This window comes from Balaenoptera physalus, assembly GCF_965194825.1.
Source record: "Balaenoptera physalus genome assembly, chromosome: 10".
Classification (NCBI taxonomy): domain Eukaryota; kingdom Metazoa; phylum Chordata; class Mammalia; order Artiodactyla; family Balaenopteridae; genus Balaenoptera; species Balaenoptera physalus.
Window position 1 is genome coordinate 13,429,986 of NC_138889.1, and position 17,858 is coordinate 13,447,843.

The 17,858-nt window shown below is 34.5% G+C and overlaps 1 protein-coding gene across 2 annotated transcripts in view; it reads right to left on the reverse strand.

Annotated features, from left to right (window-relative positions):
* The window catches only part of ARHGEF12 (Rho guanine nucleotide exchange factor 12), a 144,990-nt gene that overhangs the window by 88,779 nt on the left and 38,353 nt on the right, over positions 1–17,858 (reverse strand). The gene's annotated exons all lie outside the window — the stretch shown is intronic.

The window sequence follows — 17,858 nt, forward strand, 5'->3', positions numbered from 1 at the left end:
ATAAATCTATGCTACTAATATCATTTTTATAACATTTTCAAGATAATTCCTCTCTCTCAAGGGATTGAGGAATGAGACTGTTATCTTTCCCAAAATGTAAGTTTCCTATTAAGCAATGGTTCTCTACTTTTTAATATGAAAGAATATCTTGTATTCCCAAAGAAATACATGTACACAATTTAAAAATTAAAAAGACAAAACAGAAACCAAAAATCAGCTATAATCTCAACACCCAGCATTTTAATGAATATTTCCCCCATCTTTTCTCAAGATATAGATTATTGTATTTGTATATAGTATAAACACAGTGTATAAAAGTTCTTTTTATAAAACTTAAAGCATACTGGACATATTGTTTTGGTAATTTTTTTAACTTAACATCAACATAATTTTACATCATTACATTTTTCACTACAGCACTGGTTTTAAACTGTGCTGCATAAAATCCTAGAGGTTCGAGAGAGGTCCCTCAGAGGACAAAATTGGGTAGATGAAGACTCTAGGTTCCCCATACATCAGAGCTGCTTAGCTTTTATTTATTTTATATATTGAACTTACAAATCAGATAAAGATTTAAAAAACAGGGCTCTAGATAATTCTTGATACCTGCAAAGTACTTTGTGATATAGCTATTTAATTAATTTAACCAATTCCCATTTGTAAATATTTAGGCTAGATCCACTTTTTAGTATAATAAACAATGTTGTAACAAAATATCATTGTAATTCAAGTTATGCACTCCCTCTTGATTTCTTCCTTAAGATGAATTTATCTACAGTAAGGAATCCACATGGGAGTTTGGCTAGAAGTAAAGAGGAGTTTCTGTGTGTACCAGGTAAACAGAAAAGAGAAGACACAGCAGTCCCCTAGCTCAATCCCATGAACTCATTTCTATCCCTTAAGGAAACACACAGAAGCAAGAAGCTGAAGGACCTGTTTTAGGAACAGACTTTGTAAGACAAAGGGCCAATGTAACATTATTTTGGTGTCCGAGTGTCAAAGTTTGGCACAAGATAGGTGAAAGAGACTATTGCTGTTAAAAGTAAAAACAGACAAACAAAGCAGAGATCCACATAATAGCAGTTATAGGTCTATTATCCACAAATTGAATAAATGCCAAAAAGCTACAACAAACTCATAATATTTTCAAATGAACTTGTATTTATTAATTACAACACCATCATTGCATTTGAAAGAAAAGTAAGCAAAGATATGGAAGATGCTTTACTTACACAGTATGGGAATTGCACTTAGTATATAGAGAAATTCTCAGTTCCCCTGCATTAAACATAAAAGCAATCCCTAAACTGGGAACCACTACACTTGTTATGCATTGAATTGTGTCCTCCAAAAAGATATATTGAAGTTCTAACCTCTGGTACTTGTGAATGTGACTGTGATTTGGAAACAGTCTTTTGCACACACTTTTGGTGTCATATCTAAGAAACCTTTGCCTAACACAAAGTCACAAAGACTTTTCTCCTACATTTTCTTCTAAAAGCTTAATGATTTTCAATTTTACTTTCAGGTCTATGACATATTTTGCAATAATTTTTGTATAGGGCATGAGTATGGATAGAAATTTATTTCTTTGCATATGGATATCCCATTGTTCCAGAATCATTTGTTGAAAAGACCATCCTTTCTCTACTGAATTGCCTTTACACTTTTGTTGAAAATCAGTTGTACATATATATGTGGGCCTATTTCTGGAATACCACAGAGGTGAAATGCCTTTCTTATCACATATCAAAGGATGTACAATATCAACGTGACATCACTAGCAATGTTAACCTTGGTCATTTGGTTAAGTTAGCATTTGCCAGACTTCTCCCTGTAAAGTTCCTTTTTTCCCCTTTCCATACTTTATTCTTTAGAAGCAAGTCACTAAATCCAGTCCATACTAGGGGTTGGGAAGATTAAGCTCCATCTCCTGGAGGAGGCAGAATTTACATATGCTACTTGGAATTCTTCCCATAAGGAAAATTTGTGTCTTCTCCTCTTATTTATGCAATAATTTCTATCAGCATGAACTCATGTATACTTATTTTATACTTTGAGTTCTAATCCAATACTACATTATTTTCTTGCTCAAATGATTTCAGCTTAAGCCATTGAGAGTTCTTTCACCTGTACCCCTTTGACATGCCCCCACTGTTTTATTTTTTGAGCACTTCCTGTTTCTGGCACTACAAAGTGCTTTAGACTCATCTTATATCTTCCCTACTCCAGCCCTAGAATCAACCATTTCTCTAAGGAGTCATTTTATTGGACAATGGTATTTAGAAACCAAGATCTGGGTGCTGAGTGTACTTGCTGCTACTGGGGTGTCAACACTTCTTGGCCCTCTCAGCAAACAAAGCTAAGAAATTCATGTGTGTATACTAACTCATGTATAGTATCTATCCATCTGCATATTTATTAAGCTAAACATGAGTTCATACTGATGTCTCTGATTCTAATCCAGTACCACAGAGTTCATTCACCTTCCCTCTTTGCTTAACTTCCCTATCTGACAGTGAGAAATCTAGCTCCCATCTATGTATATGTGTATATATATACATACACACACACACACACACACATACACATATACATATGTCTTTTATATGTTCATATATATGTATTTTATATGCTATTTATATATTCTATAATACATAGGTATATATACTTATGTATTATATATTAATATTGTTGGGATTTATAAAATTCCAAACCATAATTTACCTAAATTGTTAAATTTACTGGCATGCTATTCATAATATTCCCTTACAATCTTTTTAATATGTATAGAATCTATAGTGATATCACCTCTCTGATTCCTGAAATTGGTAATGTTTGTCTTCTCATCTTTATTCCTGATCAGCCTGACTAGAGATTTAACAACTTTACCGATAGTCTCAGAAGAATTAGCTTTTGCTTTCACTGTCTTTCTCTATTGTTTCTACTTCATTGACTCCTAGTCTGATCATTATTTTTTCTTTCTTCTGCTTAATTTGGTTTAAATTTCCTCTTATTTCTCTAGTTTCTTAAAACAGAAGTTGATGTCACTGACTTTAGACCTTTCCTCTTTTCTAATAGGTATTTAATGCTATAACTTTCTAAGTAATGCTTTAGTGGCATTCCACAAATTCTGATATTTTGTGTTTTCATTTTCATTCAGCACAAAATAATTTCCCATTTCCCTTTTGATTTCTTCTTTGAGCCATGGGTTATTCAAAATTCTGCTCTTTAATTTCCAAATATTTGGGGACTTTCCAGAAATCTTTCTTTTATTGATTTCTAACCTAATTCCATTGTGGTCAGAGAACACACTTTGTATGACTTAAATCTTTTTAATTTATTCAAACTTATTCTGTGGCCCAGAATATGGTCTATCTTAGTAAATGTTCCACAGTGCACTTGCAAAAAAAAAAAAAAAAAAAAAAAAAGTGTATTATGTTGTTGGCTAGAGTGCTCTATAAACGCAATTAGATCAAATTGGTCAATACTGTTAAGTATTCTGTAACCTTGCTGACTTTCAGTCTACTTGTTTCAATTATGGAGGGATACTGAAATCACTGTTAATGATTGTAGATTTGTCTGTCATGGTTACATCAGTTTTTGTTTCATGAGTTTTAAAGCTCTGTTAATAGATGCATAAAAGTTTACAACTGCTATGTTTTCTTTTTCTTTATTGACCCCTTTATCATTATGAATTGACCTTCTTTATCCCTCATAATATTTTTGCTCTGAAATCTACTTTATCTGATATTAATGTAGTCATGCTAACTTTACTTTGACTAGTGTTGGCATAGCATATCTTTTTCCATCCTTTTACTTTTAAATTGTGTGTATTTATTTTTAAGATGTGTTTCTTGTAGGCAGCATATAGTTGGGCTTTGCTATTTTATCCAATCTGATAATCTCTGCCTTTTAATTGAGGTGTTTAGGCCATTTACCTTTAATGTGATTACTGATATGGATAGGTTTAAGTCTATCATCATTGGTATTTGCTTTTTATTTGTCTCATCTGTTCTTTGCTTCCCCTTTTCACTTTTTTCCACTTTCTCTTGGATTCAATTATTTTAATCAATTAATCGATTGATTTTTTCCAGTTTTATTGAGAAATAATTGACACACACCACTGGATAAGTTTAAGGTGTACAGCATGAAGGCTTAATTTACACATATTGTGAAATGATTACAATAGGTTTAGCTAACAAACATCTCTTAAAGATACAATAAAAAGGAAAGAAGAAAAAAGGAAAAAAAAAAAATTTCTCCTTGTGATGAGAACTCTTAGAATTCACTCTCTTAACAACTTTCCTATAAGTTTTACAGCAGAGTTAACTATAGTCATCATGGTGCATCATGTTGATTTTTAAAACAATTTTAATATTCTGTTAACTTGTCTGACTCTCTCACTAAACCTTAAATTATCTGAAAGTGAAAACCATGTTCTATCTGATTTTGTATTCCAATTAACTAGTAGAGTGCTGAGCATATATTTGACAATTCAATACAGGTTTACTGAATGAATTCATTCATTTAAAAATTTTTTTTATTTAGAATTACAGAGGATATAAGTGATTCCCAATCCAGAAACCATCATTTTATTCTACTACTATTTTATCTACTACTTTCCTCAGAGCCCAACTGGCTCAGAGAAAGATGACTCCATTCACAGCAAAAGAGATGGGACTTTTTGGCCTAATGTAATTCCATTCTCGGGTAAGTGATTGATTCAGAAAGCGATTAGAGAATAGAAACAAAGTTTACCAGACACATCTGTGAAAGTATTTTCTTACTCTTACGAGAGAACCACATGAAACTTCTTCTCCTCTCCCACTGGATGTGAATGAGGAAGCGAGTAGCCCTGACTTGCTAGTTAGCATCCAATCTCAAAGATTAGTTTAAGATGAAGCTGACAATGATGGCAAAAGTGGAAAAATGGAAAGAACCTGGTCCACTGACACAGTTAAGCCACTAAGTCAAAAATCCCTCCACCCTACCTCTAGACTTTTTATGTGAGCCAGTAAATGTCCTTACTGCTTAAGTCAGTGTGACTTAGTTCCTGTTACAGGAAGCCAAATGCATACTGAGTTACAGGAGCAGCAATCTGTGCCAAAGCACTGTTCTAGACACTAGAGGTTCATTGGTGAACAGATAAGGCCTCTGCTCTCAAGAAGCTTACATTCTACAAGAAGACAACAGACCAAACAAATAACTGTACCAAATAATTTCAGATAGTGGTAAGCGCTATGAGAAAAATAAAAGACATGTAACTGTGATTAAATGAGTTAATTTAGTTTATTCAAAAAAGACCTCTAAAGCATTTGAGCTGAGACATAAATGAGGTAAAGGAGCCAGCCATGAGAAGATCTGGAGCCAGAGGTTTACAGGCAAAGGGAACAGCCAGTACAAAGGTCACAAGGGAGAAGAAGCTTACTGTTTTCAAGAAATACAAAGTCCACTGTGGCTTGAGCATAAAGACCAAGAGAGAAGTACTAAGGCAAGATCAACAGATCTTTTGACAGGAACCAGATAATGTAAGAATATGAGCCATGTCAACAAATTTTGATTTTATTCAAAGTACAATGGAACATCACTGTAGGTTTTTAAGTCATGACCTGATTCATGTTTTAAAGGAGCCCGCTGATGAATGAACTTTCATATTCCATAGATTTGAACACTAAGAAAGTTAAGTTCAGTCTATGTTTACAGTAACAGTGTATTTTGCCCCCAAAATCAAATACTTATGAGGCACCTAATATGTGGAGAATACTATATAAAGTTTATAATGTTGATATATTCTGTCCCCAACAAGTATGAATTCCACATTATCTTGAAGTTAGGAAAAAGAATAAAATGAGGAAACTAGCAAAGAAAGGGGGGTAGCTGTTAGATTGTCCTTTCTATCCTAATTTCTCTAGATAACATCTGAAACTCATAGACTCAATTTTTTTAATTTATTTTATTTATTTATTTTTGGCTGTGTTGGGTCTTCATTGCTGTGCACAGGCTTTCTCTAGTTGCAGCAAGGAGGGGATACTCATCGTTGCGGTGGGCGGGCTTCTCATTGCAGTGGCTTCTCTCGTTGCAGAGCACGGGCTCTAGGCGCATGGGCTTCAGTAGCTGTGGCACGTGGGCTCAGTAGTTGTGGCTCACGGGCTGTAGAGTGCAGGCTCAGTAGTTGTGACGCACGGGCTTAGTTGCTCCGCGGCACGTGGGATCTTCCTGGGCCAGGGCTCGAACCCGTGTCCCCTGCATTGGCAGGCGGATTCTTAACCACTGCACAACCAGGGAAGCCCCTCAATTTTTTTTTTTAAGTGTAACATGACTGAGAGGCATCTGGTAAACTTAGAACCATAGTTCAGCCATTTAGTCTCTACCCAGGCAAGTGTTTCAGCCCTGTTCTAACACAAGTATTTGGATTTTTCCAAGAGCTGATGTCAGGGCTTTTCACAGAGACAGAACAGCATTTACAGGCCAGAGAAGGAAAAAGGTTTCCCCAGCAGCTATGCTCAATGTGGCCTTTGTACTGTTCCACTGCTAATGGCAGGAAGACCCTGCTAGATAAAGCTATTTAGTTCCTGAAAAATTCTACCCTGGGAGGGTGAATGGACAGATTCCCCATTAAAGGAATCCAGCTTAGTTTTCTATCAGTGCTCAAACCCAAATTTAATTGGGCTCATCATCATAACAAAGGTTTCTGAATTCTTATGAGAAAAATCGTTCTGCTGAACTTGTAGTTTAAAGAAGAGATAAACTGGCTGGAAATAAGCATAAACTAGAGAGGTAAAGAATAACACAGAAGGACTTCCCTGGTGGTGCAATGGTTAAGAATCTGCCTGCCAATGCAGGGCACACGGGTTCAATCCCTGGTCCAGGAAGATCCCACATGCCATGGAGCAACTAAGCCTGTGCGCCACAACTATTGAGCCTGTGCTCTAGAGCCTGCGAGTCACAACTACTGAGCCCGCATGCCACAACTACTGAAGTCCGCACGCCTAGAGCTCGTGCTCCGCAACAAGAGAAGCCACCGCAATTAGAAGCCCGCACACTGCAACGAAGAGTAGCCCCCTCCTGCCACAACTAGAGAAAGCACACACGCAGCAATGAAGACCCAACGCAGCCATAAATAAATAAATAAATAAATAAATAAATAAATAAATAAATAAATAATTTAAAAAAAGAATAACACAGTAAGCTGGTCCATATTTCTTGAGGTCAGATTCCCTGAAAAATACTCATTTGGGAAGAATGGTTATTAGTTGAGGAACACTCAATACCTTCAGGTTACACTTGGTAGTTAAAGACTATGCTAGGCAGATTGCTCCAAATATACGTCCTCCATTACCCAGGATAAGAATAATCATTAACAGTTAAAATCATGATTATATTAGCTAAAACGTACTTGAGTAGTTTTACTTGAGTACTTACCATATGCCAGTCTCTGCATGAAGTATTTTATACATATATATTAGTTAATTTTATTCTAACAAAAATTCAAAGAGAGAAATATTATTTTTAGCTTCTTTTTATAGTAGAAAACTGTGAGATTCAAAGAAATTAAGTAACTTATACAAGTTATATAACTAGTAGATGGAGGACTTCTGACTGAAACCCTCATAGTCTAACTAGAGTCCCTACTCTCAACCTCTAGACTACTACCTTACAACAAAACATTATCTTCCCTTTGTATAGTTTTTTACAGTTAACTAAAAGTTTTCACATGAGTGAGAATCAGAAAACTATATCTGGTATAACTACAAAATATTTAGCTAGAAAGGTATTCATACCCTTTATTCGTTTTAGGCAAAGATAAGCCAATAAAAACTGTTATGAAAGAATTCCCAATCCTACAGAATCCGTGTCTCCAAATCTCAAAGCTTGGTTGAGAATTTAGTTAACATCTACTTGCCACATGGGCGACTTGCCAGCTATGCATCTAAGGAGAAATCTGTTTCCACCTGAATGTGTTTATTCATGGCAATGTTCTCACAAACCACTCATTCCTTCAATGCAATAAATATGCATTAAACTCCACGTAAAGATGGAAAAGAACGAAAGCAATTTTACTCCACTAGCCTTCCTCAACACTAAAAGCAAAAATAGAGGGGGAAAAAAAATCCATCTTTCATGAAAGAAGGACATGAGTATAACCTTAAACCACTAACTACAAAACATACTTGCCAAATCTATTAAATTCTCGATGCATACCAAGGAAGTCTTAGCAGACCTGAACAGGAATCAGATTTCCTTAAGCCTAAGGATCACAGATCTGAAATGAAGATCTAACTATCCTTTGACTAGGAACACAACATCCAGATGTGTGGCTAGAACAAGGGAATAGTGGGTCTCTGTAGACACACAACAACAGGAGGAAGTAAAATTAAAAGGAAAACAAAACAAAACAAAACATGTTGACACATTCCTAGGTTTAGGAAAATGCTGGAGGTAAAGTGGAGATAACGATAGAAACACAGAGCAACTGCCACCAGAACACAAAACAGAAAACCCTGTGACCTCAAGAACTTTGCTGTGAGCCACACAGGCCTTTTGAACACTAACAGAAAAGAACAGTAGGTAACAGGAAAATGGAATAGTTAATAATAATAGCTAACACTTACCGTGCATGTAACATATGCCAGTAACTGTTGCAACTGCATTATATATATATTAATTCATTTAATCCTCAGTAAATACTACTATTATCCCTGTTTTTAAAGATGAAGAAACTAAGGAACAGAAAGATTAAGGAACTTGCCCAAGGCCAGATAGTAAGCAGAGAAGCTGAGTTGTGAACCCAGACCTTACAGTTCTAGAGCCTTGTTCGTAACCATTATGCTTTACAGGGATAAAAACCAATATTCAAAAATATATTTTTAAAAATTCCAAAAAATACAGAATTATTTGTATCTGAAGATGGGAAGGATACAATGTACCCTATAAAAACAGACACAAAATAATCAACCCTAACACATACACTGTTAAAGTTATAGAAATTTAAGACTTCTAAATAAAGAGCTATATGAGCACCTAGACAAATAAATGTAAGTTATGTGCAAATGGGAAAGATTAAGTTAGCCTCAAGATTTCTCCACAATAAGACTCCACATGCTAGAAAATATGACTCCAGTGTGAGAAGAGAAATGATACAATGTCTAAATTTCCTTTAAAAGTTTTTATACATACTGGAAATAGAAATAAAAGGAATCTTTAGAGAAATAAGGTAATAAAGCACCTATGAGCTCTTCTTGGAGAGGGGGTAAAATCTACTTAAAGCCAAAATCCATCCAATAAAAAATAGTCAAAATAAACAACTCAGGAATGTAGAAGCTAAGGTAAGAAAATTGCGGGTAAGCACTAAATCAACTAACATACAGAAATTAATACATAGTTGTAACAAAACCCACCCCCCACTGCCATCCAGTGAAAGATGAGTGTTTCCTCAATGGAGAATTTGTCTTAATCTTGTGCCCTCACTATACCCCATATTGTACTCATTTTTTAAAAAGCATTTATTTGTTGATCTATCACTCATCCTACCCCTAACCTGCAGGAATATAAACTCTATGATGTAAGGATCTCTGGTTCACTGCTATATCTCGGGACAGTACTAGGCCCAGAGAAGGTGCTCAACAAATATTTGTCTAATGAAAGAATGGATATTAGACATTGTCAGATGGACTTCCTCTACCTTCTGGGCCCTAACCAATTGCCGTCTGGGCATATGCATTTAGATATCCCACTGGCATCTCAAATTCAATAAATCTATAACTAAATTCTTACTCTGCCTCTCAAAACCTGCTTCTCCATCTCAATAAACAGATCTCCATCCACCTAGCTGATCCAGTCAGAAATCTAGAAATCATTAATGACAGCTTCCTCTCTGTGAGGCCCCACATCCAATGCATCCAACTCTCCGTCCATCCAACAATATTTATTGAGCATTAACTGTATACCAGGCACTGCTCTAGAAATTGAAGACACAAACTAAATGTCACTATTTTCAAGGAGTTAACATTCATCATCAAAGTCTACTGATTTTACCTTTGATACATATCTCATATTTGTCTTTTTCTGACCTTCACCATTGCTAGCCTAGAGCTAGCCATCTCATCTCAAACCTAGACTATTGCAATAGTTTAATAGGCCTTGCCACTTCTAGTCTTACACACATCCTCCAATTCATTTTCCCATACAGCAGCCATAAAATTTCAAAACACCAATCTTATCATGTCCTCCCCCACTTAAATTCTTTCCCACTGCATTCAGGAAAAAAATCCAAACATCAAACATGACATGCAAGGCCCAAATATAAAACATAACTCTTGTTACCTTTCTAATCTCAACCTTACCACTCTCCTGCTCACTGCCTACGCTCCAGCCACAATGGCCTACCTTTAGTGCTTCACATGCATTCTTCCCTCCAAAAGGACATCTTGTATTCTTCTCTGAGACACCCTCCCTACCAACCCAAGTCCTGAGTATACTTTAGGTCTCTGCTTAAAGGTTGCTACCTCAGAAAGGCCTTTCCTGACCTCTGCTCTCCAATTTAAATTAAGCTCCTTCTGTTATTGTCTCCCATAATCACCCTTTTCTTTCTTTTTTAATACCGTTTACCACATTTTATAATTATTTATTTTGTGGTTAATGTTGGTCTATATCATTAGACAGCTCTATAAGTACACAGTAAATCCAGCACCTGGCATAGCTCCTCAAAATGTTCAATAAATATTTGTTGAATGAATTAATAATTCAACCAAAGAAAAGAGTCAACTAGAGGAATTATAAGCAAGGGAAGAAGCATACGCTGATGTGTTTGGAGAAAATGCAAGTAGCTCAGTATGGCTGGAGTATGGGGGTTGGGTGGGAGGAGAGTAATGATGTCTGGAGAGATAAACAGTAGCCAGATCAAAGGGGGTCCATATACCATACGGGAGGAATTCAAACTTCGGTCTGTAGAAAGGCTCTTAACCCAGGTTTCAGCTTCTATAGGTATTGAAAATTTTAGACTATGAGACTCTCTAGAGAGGGTTTCAAAAGAGGTCCGTAACATTCTTCCTCCAAAAAACCACTGCTAAAGACAATGCAGGAACACCAACAGATTGTAAGCCAAGCAGTAATATGATCCAATATGTATTTTAGAAATATTGCCTTGCAAACAGCATGAAGAATGGGCAGGAAAGGTATGAAGCTGAGTGCTGGAAAAGTAATTAGAAAATAATAATATTACAGATTAAACAATGATGAAGAGTGCAATCACAAAGGAAATGAAGAAAAGGGGATAAATACCAAAAATAATACTATGAAAATAAGCACTGAAGTTCCAGCAGATTTAGGAAAAAAGGAGGAAAAGGATTTTGGCTTAGATAGCAAGACATTTTACTGTGCCACTCACCATGGAAAAAAATGCAAGAGCAGGTTTGGGAAATAAGCAGTTTTATGTTAGTCAAGGTACCTGCAGGACATCATAGTAGACATGTCTACTAAGGACTGGAGTTCAGAAAGAGACTGATTTGGCATTTCAGATTTGGATGACATCAGCATGATAGCAGAAATCGTAAAGTACATGAGACTCCCCAAGAGATTCACTTAACATCATCTGTAAAATGTAAGGGTTAGACTAAATCTGAGATATACTGCTAAGGTTATATGATTTTACTCCTTATTATTAATTTTCATGGAATCAAAAAATCCATAAACTTATGAAAAAACTTTATTTTAAAGGACATTTTATGTATCTATAGTTTCTACTTCCCCATCATGTTCTTATAATATTTTTGACTTCAAATTTATGTCACAACAATTACATAGCAGAAAAAATACTAAAAATGTTTAGTTATGATGTCCCTTGCAATGCCAGAATACTGCAGTGGTGGAATTCACCTGTTAAAAGAGTATTATATTGAAAAATACTCCGAAAGCCTTTCTTCTTAAAAAATGTAAATGTGATCTTTTCTACTTTTAAAAACCTTTATTTAAATTGAGCAATAGTGTTATAAATTACATTTCTAGTTCTTATAGCAATAAACACTCATGAAAAGCCTAACCTGATAAATGGCATCTATAAAACACCCTACAGCTAACATCATGCTTAAAGTGAAAAATGGAATGCTTTCCCCCTAGGATTAGGAACAGGACAGGGATATCTCCTCTAACCACTTTTACTCAACACTGTACTACTCTAGCCAGTGCAGTAAGTCAGGAACAAATAAATAAAAGGTATCCAGATTGGAAAGGAAGAGGTAAAACTGTCCTTATTCACAGATTACATGATGATCTCCGTAGAAAACTCTATGAAATCAACAAAAAAGCTACTAGAACTAATTAATAAGCTTAAAAGGACTGTAGGATTCAAAATCAATAATCAATTGTATTTCTGTATATTGTACTAGCAATGAATGATTAGAAATTAAAATTGAAAAGACAATACTATTTATGATAGCATTAAAATATTAAATACTTAGGGTAAATCTGACAAAAGATATATAAGACCTGAAAACGGAAAACCAGAAAACATGGCTGAGAAAAATTAAGACCTAAATAAGTACAGTGATATGTCATGTTCATGGACTGGAAAACTCAATATCATTAAGACATCATTTTAACAACACTGATTCAACAAGATCTACAGATTCAACGTAATACCAATTAAATTTCCAACATGCTTTTTTTCAGTAATTGACAAACTGATTCCAATGTTAATGTAGAAATGCAAAGGGCCTAGACCAGCCAACAATTTTAAAAAAAGAAGAACATAGAGGACTAACTCTATTTGATTTCAAGACTTATTATAAAGCTACAGTAGTCGACAGTGTGGTTTTGGACAGTGTGGTTTGGGGCTGTCTTGTCAAGACAGACAAGAAATCAACAGAACAGAATAGAGACTTCATGTATATGGACAACTGATTTCCAACATAGGTTCAAAGGGAATTCAGTGGAGAAAAGATAGTTTAAGAAATGGTGCAAGAATATTTGCATATTCATATGTAAAAATATATACTTCAATCTATACCTCAAGCCATATTAAAAATTACCTCGAAATGTATCACAGACCTAAAAGTAAACTTAAAACTATAAAACTTCTAAAAGCAAATACAGGAAAAATATCGGTTAGGTAAATATTTCTTAGATATACCAAAAGCATAATCCATAAAAGAAAATACTGACAGACTGAGATTCAAAGTTAAAAACTTCTGATCTTTGAAATGTGAACTACATCTCAATTAAGCTTTTTAAAAAGAGAGAGAATACCAAGCAAATGAAAAGACAAGCCACAGACTGGGACAAAATATTTCCAAATCATATATATAATAATGGACTCATACCCACAATATATAATGAACTCCTACAACTCAATATTAAAAGAGAACACAATTAAAAACAAGATTTGAATAGATAGTTCATGAAAGAAGACACACGGATGGTAAATAACACATAAAAAGATGCTCAACATCACTGATGATGAGATGAAATGTGAATAAAAACTACAATGATACCATTACACACCCACTAAAATGGCTGAAATTAGAAAGACTAACAATACCAGGTATTGGTGAGGCTTTGGAGCAACTGGAACTTTGCTGGTAGGAATGTAATACAATAAAACCACTTCAGAAAACTAGTTTGGCAGTTTCTGAAAGAGTTAAATACACTCTTACCACATGATTCAGCCATTCCACTCCTAGGTGAAATGAAAATATATGTCCATACAGAGACTTATATGTCCAAAGCAAATTTATTCTTAATAGTCCAAAACTTGAAAATAACCCAAATGTCCATCAATGGATAAATGGATAAACAAATTGTGGTATATCCATACACTGGAATATTATTCAGCAAAAAAAAAAAGGTATGAACTATTGATACACACTACACCATGGACAAATCTTAAAGTAATTATGCAGAATGAAAGAAAAACAAAAAGAGCACACATTGTAAAATTCCAATTATATAAAATTCAATAAAATGCAAACTAATCTAAATGACAAAAAGCAAGAAAATAGAAACTAATCTATAATGACAATATCAGTGGGTACCGGACGATGGGTGGGGAGGGTTGGGAGGGAAGAATTACAAAAGGTATGGGGTGATGGATATGTCTATTATCTTGATTGGGGTGGACAGTTTCCCAGTTGTATCTGTATATATATATCAAAACGTATCAAATTTTATACTTTAGATATATACAGTTTATTATACATCAATTTTTACCTCAGTAAAGCTACTGAAATCTCAAAAAGTCTAACATTCAAATGAACCAAAACTACCAGTTAACATAATGTCATACTTCATGAAATATCTTTTAAGTAAAAGACTCAATGGGGTCTGAATATTTTCTATCCACTGTAAATTAATAACATTTGAAAGTATACATAAATTAACAGATAAACCAGAAAGGAACTTTGCTACTGTGTTTTTCTTTGCGTATGTGAAAGAATCTAAAAATGCTTTAGTATTTTAAAATAGAATATTGGGTAAACCTATGGTTGGCAAGTTCCATACTATCAATAATTTTGTATGGGGAAGTTTCAACAAATTTGTTTACTCGCCTAAACTCAATTGTTTTGTAGGTTTTCTTCTTTTCAAAATTCTCACACTAAATAGTTCCTTAAATGGTCATTCTAATAGTAAAATGAATAATGTTAGCCCCAACAGAATCTGTTGGTATTAAAAAGTATGAAGTTACTTATATATCTTACCAATGTACTATAAAAGTCTATTATTCATTCATTCATTCAATAAATGAATTTATAACTGCATATTATGTAGTCAGGCACTAGCCTATGTCCTTGCAATGTATCTGGGGGAAAGGGAAGAGGGAGACAATAAACAACAATGACTTAATATATAAATGTATACTGTAATATATTAGGTGGTGATATGCACTACAGAGAGCCCCTGAAGAAAAAGTAGAGCAGGTTATAAAGGATCAGGAATGGAAACTAAATATATTTATAATAAAAACTTGAAAGTAATGATATCTGTTTCCATAAGCCACACATGAAAATCTCTTACATGGAATACAATCATATAATGTTAGAACTGAACTTTAGGTGACCTAGTCCAACCTTGACATTTTATAAATATGATGCTAAATTTTTTATCCACTCAATTCCTGGCAGAGACTAGGATCTCCTGTTCATTCTATTGGCATCACTCTTTGTGATGTCAAATAATTGTGATAAAGTGTTTTAATCCACTCATATTAAAACTACAGAAAGAGTTTTAGAGTTTGACTGACCTGGGCTTCATCACTTCATGGTTTTGTTATTTATGATGAATTATTTAACTTCTCAAAATATAAATTTCCTCATCTATAAAAGAGGGATGGTGATAGTTTTGTGATGATGTTATTATGAGGATTAAATGTAGTAGTTTATGTAAAATACCTGCATGTCAGTATGTAAGTATATAACCAATACTTGTATTCCAGCACACACACACATAAAAAAAATAGTGCATAATATGCATAGGTTTTTTATACCCTCTGCTAGACTATAAACCATGTTTATATCTAAAGTACTAAACATAATGTAAACTCAATGAGCATTTGTTAATTTATTAGTATTCTAAGGAAACAACCAGCTTTCAAGTGGCAAACAGTATGATAACTCATATCACTATGATGGAGATAATCAAATTAACTGAAAGCTTCAGAGTATACTTTAAAGTGTTTTTGGTCTGTCATTTCTCAACAGAAAAGTCTGTAGCACTAAACACTTCTTAGTATCATAAACTATGGTCCTGGGTCTTTCTGTTTAAAAGAAAACAGCTTCCACCATGAAAAACACCTTCAGGAGAAAACAAAAAAGCCTGCAGCATTTTATACCACTTCTACTTTTTACATTCATGCCTCTGCTCCTGTATTCACAGATATGAATGCAAAAAAAAAAAAAAAAAAAACCCTCAGAATTGCAATTCCAATGCCATCACATAGTAATCTGGCAGCTTCTTCTTATTTATAACCAACATTTTAGCTGATAAGAACAAAAATACCACAAACTGAACAAAGGATAAAATAATTCAAATTGATAAAAGAGTGTTTGGTATCATACATATCATCATTTCCAAATGATTGTATATTTCAATTTAGCTTCAAATGAAAGAACAATCATGAAGATTACTCTGTAAAAACATTCCCTTCCCCCACTATAGGATTAATCCCTGGCCCCCTCATATCCCATCCAAGGTCTCTTAGGTATCAAAGGGAAACAAGCATCCTGAAGCTTCAGATAATTAACTCACAATTTATAGAATAATAAATCAGAGTCCCTAGATAAGATTCAAGAGAAATTATGTCAATTCAGTTCTAAAAAGGTAAAAGAAGGATGCTGCTTCCTATCCTTTTGAATAAAAATATCCCTGCAATGCTGGATGTTAAAACCTTTGTTCTCAAGCTAAGCAATTAAAGCACAGGTTTTTAAAACTAGGAATTTTCTTCCTTTAGGTCAAATTAGTCTCTTTAAAACATGAAAAAAAACCTTAAAAGCTATTTTAAGAATAATGAACAATGTACAAATACCCTTTTCCTTTTAAATTTTATTCCTCTTTTATAAGTATATCCCTTTCACTAAAGCTATTTTTCTACCATTTTGCTACATTTCATACAACACCGAGAAAACAAAGACTGCTATAGATTACCTGGATCACCGGACAAATCAGCAGACAAGTAAAAGCTCAAAAGGCTCGTTTCCATGGAGTAGAGGAGAATGAAATCCTCACTAAAACACCACTCCCTTAGCATTCCTAGGCTTTTCCTTTATATATACTCGACATCCTTGGAAAGGCATTTGTCGGTTGATTTTACTGACCACGAGAGGGATGATATGAAGAAACTCCACCTCTTCTCCACCCCCCAATCATCCACCATCATCAACCGAAGCCCAACACTGCACTGCTAATGGAAATGCAAAGAACAGCATCCACATACACTGCTCTAAAAGATTACACTGTAAAATTACATAAATGATAAATAAAGCAAAGATGCAGCTGGCAATATGTTAAGGAGGTGGGCCAAGCAGCTCCCACAAATTAAAAATACTTGTAAAAGATCCAATTCTAGAGTCACAAAAAATTAATTTTCTTCATAATTTCCTGAATAAAGTATGATTTTTAGAAAAACATATAGTGTCTCTATCAAAAATGGAGTTCCTCATATATCTTAAAATTTTGTTGTTGCCACTGTTCCTTTCCCTAAAGCCAAATAAACCAAATACATTAGGATTAACCAAAAGAGTCTCCTTTTGTTGGTAGTGTGACCCCTTCAAAGATACTCTGGAACAGGAGGTGGGGGTGAAAGAGAAACAGATAAAAAATGGGAGGAGGAAAAATATTTTCTGACCCAATAAGCCTAATTAAGTTTGTAAGCAAGGCTGAGAGGACTGAAATTTCTTCATGCTACTCTGTCAACTTGTGTTTGATTATTGTAAATCTTCCCTGGTCTCTAAATATGCCCCAGGCACTATGATGTCTGGCATTCCGTTAACTAGCATCCCTGCCACTTACACTAGAATGAGGGAGGGACAATACACACACTCATTCAATCTAATCCCTAGAAGCCATGTAATTCTTCTATAACAGTAATTTTCCCCAAACATTGTTTTCTACCAAATGCACTGCCACACTAAGAAGACTCATTAGCCTCTACTTTCCTTTTCTGAAGAATCAACTCAACTTGACAATTTGCACACACATAATTTCTGGGATCAATACATTAGTAATGAATGAAAAACATACTCTTTGTTTTATAAAACCCATTCCCTAAAACATTTGGATATATCCAATTATAAGTTAAACCCAGTAATCATTTCATTCACATAAATTATAGCCCAGAGTTCTGTGAATTTATGGATGAATTTACAGAA